Genomic DNA, 6,521 nt, shown 5'->3' on the forward strand with positions numbered 1-6,521 from the left:
TTTCTCAGTTTAGATGCCCAGAAGTAGGGATGGTAAGTCAAATGTGAGACACATCTTGGAGGATTTTAATAAATATGTTGCCAGACTGCTCTCTGGAAGAGTACCAATTTACAGTCCCATCAGCAGTGAATAAGATGATTTTGTATTCTTAAAATGTTTCCTCTTCATCTGGGTTTCAGCTCATCTGCAGTTTCTCCCAGACATCCCACTTCCTTGATCAGGGTGAGCATGTTCTGAGCTTTTGGAAGGCCAGTGGTCCAGGATGGGAAGACAGGAGGCCGAGTTGCTCTTCACAGCTTTCCATCAGTGCCACCTCCAGCCAGCACTATGGCAATTCTCTAAACCAGTTTCTCATCCTGAAATTCAGAAGCCACCAACGAACACATACATTTTCCTTCACTTCTATAGAATAGAGACTTGAACACACCTGTATCTGGTTTGCTCTAATCACAGGTTTTTTTTTTTTTTCCCCTGGTCTTATTTCTTTTATTTTCTTCTATTTTCTCTGAAGGAATGCTTTTCCATTTAGTCTTCACATGTAGCCCTTGGCTACTTTGTCCCAGCAACTGACTTCTTTAGAGACTGTTTCTGCCAATGAATTTAAAATGACAGTGTCCCTTCTAACAGTAGAAAATGGAACAGAAAATTAACTGGCGTCACCATGTTCATAGTTGCAACATGTCTGGCTGGGCTTACAGGGTTAGTCTCTGATTATGGTGTGGGATTTTCCCCTCTGGGAAAGTGTCTCATATGTTGCTCAGTCTTGTCCTTCTTGGCTTCTGCCATAACTCACAGGAAGGGCTAACTTTGCCTGGCAGAGATTTAGGAACCCAGTCATGGTTTTCTGTGAGATTAAATCCTGTGCCTGGGATTTCCAGACTTGGGTCAGTGAATGATGGTGTGACTGGGAGACAGACTTCATGCACAACAATTTAATCCATCCTCTACTGAAGTCTGCCCACGGAGACAGGGAGATGTGTTTTCCAGTTAGGGCTTTCAGCGTGCCATGCCAGGTACACAGCTTGAAAGCTTTTTTGGGGGGACCCAAATTCTCTTTATGTCAATTTTCTGTTTTTCCCAAGGCCTTCATATGCTTCCACAAGACATGAGGGAAAAGCTTGCTGGAGATTTTAATCCCAAATTTGCTAGACTGGTAGCTAAAGCAGAGAATGTGTTTTACTCCATTTATAATTATGGTGGGAGGGATGTAACACTTTAACTTTTACAATTGAAGCCACGTATCTTACTCTGGGAGGTAGAGTCATTTCGTCATAACTGTACTCATGTGAACCTTACATCTGGTGAGTATCTCAGAGGATTATGGTAGGATGGTCTCTACTCAAAGACCCATCCTGATTTTCCCGATCATGAACTCTCTTACCCATCTGTTCTTGTGTGAGCACAAGATCCACACAACTGGTTTTAGACATGGTTGCATCCATGTAGATCTAATAATGTGCTTAAGTAAGTAGTTTAGCTGGGTGCTGGGGCACATACCTATAATCCCAGCAGTTTGGGAGACTGAGACAGGAGGATCGTGAGTTCAAAGCCAGCCTCAGCAATTTAGTGAGGCCCTAAGCAACTCAGTGAGACCCTGTCTCTGAAGAAAATACAGAAAAGGACTGGGGATGTGGTTCAGTGGTTAAGTGCCTCTGAATTCTATCCCCAGTACCCACCCCCACCCCCAGAAAAAAAAAATTTAAAAAGCAGTCTTTTATTTGAAGATATAACTAATCCAAACATCTATGCTTGGCTCTCTGCATCATTTTTTTTATGAGTTAAATATGCTAAGACCTTGTACCTCTGACATGACAGTCATGGCATGTCAAAAAATGTCCTTTGTTTATATCAACTGAACTGGAGCTGAAGAATGTAAAATGGAACCTAGCTCAAAGAATAGGGTAGATTTGGACCTACTATTTACTAAACGAGAGTTAAGGGAGAAGGATCGGCGCAAGGGGTCAGAAGCCTTGAGTTGGGATTCTTAGGTTTTCTATACCTATTTTGAGACCACGATATGTACAAGTCAATATAGGCAAAGCACTGGTAAGAGTAAATAGGACCCAAGGAATCTAACCACTGTGCATAGCCAATAGGGAATATTTGGTTCCAAGACTGAAATAATGATTATTTTCAGTTTCTCTATTCCCTTCCTTTCTCCTATTCCCTAGTAAATATGGGATAAAACTCACTTCAAAACCATCTAAGTAAACACCAATGTTATGGCCTCTGGTGAAACAAGCCTGTGGGTATGAGCTGGATTGTAACAGGAAAAAAATGAGTCTAACAGGAAGGTGAAAAAGAAAAAGTTGGAATGGGGCACAATTTGAATCAGAGTATAATGCTTTGGTGGATATCAGATTGGCTAATACAGAAAAGAAAATGTTTAAAAATAAATTAATTGCAGCCACAAACAGATCCTTCAGCAAAATTAGAAGCAGTCTGAACTAACACAGCATACAATTCTAAATTAATAGACTGTATTCAACTTAATAGCTGTGCAAACCAGGGAAGTAATACAATGGTGAGCTATTTAAAATTAACTGAGTGGGAGAGAGAGGGGGGGAGAGGGAGAGGGAGGAAGGGGGGGGAGAGGGAGAGAACAAAGAAAAGAAAGGAGAACAAAAGGATTTAAATACTAAAGTGAAGATAAAATGTTTAAATATATAGATCGGAAGGCCTGAGGAGCCTGGTAGCATTGCAAAACAAGACAAAGTGAATAGTGAGAAATGAACCGATTGGATTTAACAAAGAAATAGTTTTTGTTTGTTTTATTTTAGGCTTCACAGAGGAACATAAAAGACAAGTACCAGGAAAAAGATGTGATTTTATGAAGGAAAAAACATGGAAACCCATATGATGCAGATGAAAATAAATACAGATCATTTCTTGAACAATAGCTTCATATCATGGCTTGGGGACATGGAAAGACACAGAAACAGGAAATTATTGACTTAAAATTTTAGGCAGTAAGTATTTAAAAAGTTGCAAATACATTGCAAATACATTTCTGTTTTAACAATTGAAATAGTACAGTAAAAGAAAGATCCCTCTTTGGCCTCACCCAATCCTACTTTCCAAAGAGTTATAAAAAATATAACAGAAATAACAAATCTAAATGGTCATCACTTTACCAATTAAAACATATATGTTAGCTACTGCTTGCTGTTCTTAGGCTCACTTTGAGTATAAAATTTCTAGTATTCCTATTTCCCTTTTGATTTTTGTGGTGCTAAAATGTTCTTGAAATTAAAACGTTTCACCCCTCCTACTCTTCAAATCCCCATCTGTTCTCTGGTGAGCACAGGACCCACACAGCTGGTCCTAGACATGGTCACATCCATGTTGATGCAAGAATATGTTGAAATAAGCAATCTGTAAATGGAAAGTTAATTAATTCTGCAAAAGACATAAAAGGTGCCAGGTAGTATTTTCAGGAGCTGGAGGGATATGGATAAATAAGAGAGGGTCTCAGCCTTTAAGGACATCCTGACATAATGGCAGAGAAAGCTTGCAATGTTTTCATTGAGCAGGAGCTGGAGCTGAAGTGGTTGGTGTCCGGGCTTTGGAGTCCTGCTTATCTGGGTTTGAATCCCAGCTCTCATTTGTCATTTGTGTGGCCTTTACAAAATGGCAGTATTGATGCTTCTTAAGGTTTGTGTTAGGCTTTGCTCTTTACACACTTCTGTGGTACCCCACATGTTGTGGCAAGAGATCTTGCCCCTGTGGCTACAGAGGTGGACAAAGATAGCGTAATCATTGTGTTTATTACCCCTGATCCCAGTGATTGGTTCAGGGATGGACACAGGCTACCATCTAGGCCAATCAGTATCCTTCCTTGAGATTTTTTTCTATATGAATCTAAAAGGGAAGAACCGTTGTTTTCTTTTTGATGATGAGGCACAAATATGTAATTTCAAGGGTGCCTCGTTTCAGTGTTGAATGGGACCAGAGAACAAACCCATTTAAAAATGTTTATTATACATTATATGAAGTGATAAAAATATCAATACGTAGCATAATATCATTGTGTATCAATATGTAAACATAATAATACTATTCATTTACCCCACTGTAGAGGTAATTGCAGTCTTAAATTTTGTGCTTAACATTCTCTTTCTTTAAATATAGTTATATCGCAAGTGTAGGTACACCTAAATAATTTGTGTTCAGTGTTTTGTTCAAACATAAAAATAACGTTGCTTCCTTCATTATATTAGATAGGTGAAAGTTAAGAATTTTGACAATCTCAAATTGTTGAAGTTTTAAGTATTGGAACTCATGTATCTTCTACAGGAACATAAATTAGAACAATCCCCTTGGATAAATAATCCAACATTATCTTGTGGAACTGAGCATGAACGTAGTAGTCGAAGACCCTGTGGTTCCACTTCTAGGAACAGAGTGTGGAGGAACATTTGCACACATACTCCATCAGACCTGAATGATTCATAAATCCTCTCTTCATAAGAGCCGAAAAGAAAAAGAAAACACTGTTTTAAAGGACCACTGGACTCTGGACAGTTCTGTACGCCGTTTTTCTTCATCCAGGTTTAAAAACTGACCTTGATAACAGCCTGTTTTCAGACTATGATACGGGAGCGGGCAGAGGCTGAGATGGGTAGTGGTAAATGTTTTGCAGCACCAGGTACACTGGTTACCCTAGAGGAGGGAGACCACAGCTGAGAGTAAAAACGCCCACTGTCATCATGGGATTGAGAGTCTCCTTTGCTTGAACATCAGGATTCCTGAGTGGAGTTGGTTTGGGTGTGGGGAAAGAGAGAGTGAGGAACCTATTTTCTTTTTGGGACCAGACACCCATGATTAGCTCTTCTCCAGCCTCGTCTGGGTAGTCCATTGGACCAGACCCAAAATACTTTTAATTACTGACTTACTGATTTATTGTCACTGATGCCATATTTAAGACCAGTTGATGTAGTTTTCAATAGCTTCTGATAAGAGCCCTGGCTGTTGGGTTCTCCATTTGGTGTCTATGTGGTAGTAAACAGGTCATCTTGGACTTTTCCTTGGAAGATGGTTTAAGCAGCCACTCCTTCTGAGATCTTAGGTGCTGTACAAAGCCCAGGTTAGGATTTATTTTGAATACATGATATATTATCAAGAATCACATTGTTTTACATTTTAACATCTCTGATAATGCTATGTCTTACAAGTGTCAGTTTCTTAATAATCCAAGTTAGCATTTTATACTTTCTTGATGATACCTAAAACAGAGGTGGGTCTTATAGTCAATGAAGTCTTAGACTTGATAAATAGGTATATTTTGCCTAGTATAAATAATCTAGCTTTGCTCCTTTGCCAATCTTAATTTTATCTGTAATAATAGGCACATACAAACAATATTCACATAACACTCTTAAATAGAAGTTGAGCCGTGGTGGAGAGGGGGAGACCTTCACAACTGTTCTCACTCTACCTTTCAGCAACCAGGAAGAGGCATTACCACAAGAGAACGAGAGAAGTGATGGGGAGGAGGAGAAGGGAGCGAGGAGGGTGCTTCCTTGATTTCTGATCATTTCCTGGTCCCTTGGGAAGCCTGATGATATATCTTGCCCTGGGTACTTTGAGTTGTAATAAAAAAATACCCTATTGCTTGGTCCTAGTAATTTTCTATTTCCTATATTAAAAGAATCTGTAATTAAGACAAACACTTCACACCCTACCCAACATTTAGTGAGAGCTCTGTAATTGCTTATGCTAACAGATGAACTGAGAGTCACCAAAAGTCTTAGAGAATAGGAAAGAAGTTAATTTAGTTCCCAGCTGGGGAAGTTGGGAAGGGTCTGAAAGGATGGGTGTTTGGACAAGTGAAGGTGGGAAGCCAAAGATTCTATACAGAAGCAATAGTAAGCAAAGGCAAGGGGATAGGGTTGTTTGAGGAGGGAAGAACTTGAGACTGGGATGATTGTGAGTCTTATATGGGTGCTGGGCTTGGTTTGGAAAGACCTCATGTGCCATGTGATGGGATTTTTGCTATATTCCAAAAGGCTTGCAGAGGAAGCAACAGGGACTAAGTGATAGCATTCTTTTTTTTTTTTTTTTAATTTTTACAGACTGCATTTTTATTTGTTGTACACAAATGGGGTACAACTTTTTGTTTCTGTGGTTGTACACGATGTAGATTCACACCATTCATGTAATCATACATGTACATAGGGTAATGTCTGTCTCATTCTACCATGTCTTTTTTTTTTTTAAATCAGAAAAATGACAACATAAGAACTTTATTTAAACATATCACTCTGACACCAATGGGTCAGATGAAGTGGAGAGGAATGGGAGCTGTATTGGGAGGTCTGTGACAGTTTGGATGAGAAGAAGTGAAGGGGAAGTGAGATATCAATATTCCTTTCCTGTGTGACATTGAATAGTGTGTGTGTGCCAAAGAATGAACATGAGAGTGGTCTGCGTGGGCAGATTCAGAATGATGGCCAGAATGGCTCACAGCTGTATAGAGACCTCACCTCCACATGGAGCTGTGGTGTCTGAACACTTGACCA

The 6,521-nt window shown here is 39.5% G+C and overlaps 1 long non-coding RNA gene across 1 annotated transcript in view; it reads left to right on the forward strand.

The window, feature by feature from the left end:
* The window catches only part of LOC306664410, a 184,912-nt gene extending 181,979 nt beyond the window's left edge, over positions 1–2,933 (forward strand). Inside the window, exon 3 of the long non-coding RNA XR_013764698.1 lies at positions 2,781–2,933. This is a non-coding gene — a long non-coding RNA (uncharacterized lncRNA). The remainder of the gene's footprint in view (positions 1–2,780) is intronic.
* Positions 2,934–6,521: the final 3,588 nt, after the last annotated feature.

Source organism: Sciurus vulgaris, assembly GCF_902686455.1.
Source record: "Sciurus vulgaris genome assembly, chromosome: 6".
Taxonomy (NCBI): Eukaryota; Metazoa; Chordata; class Mammalia; order Rodentia; family Sciuridae; genus Sciurus; species Sciurus vulgaris.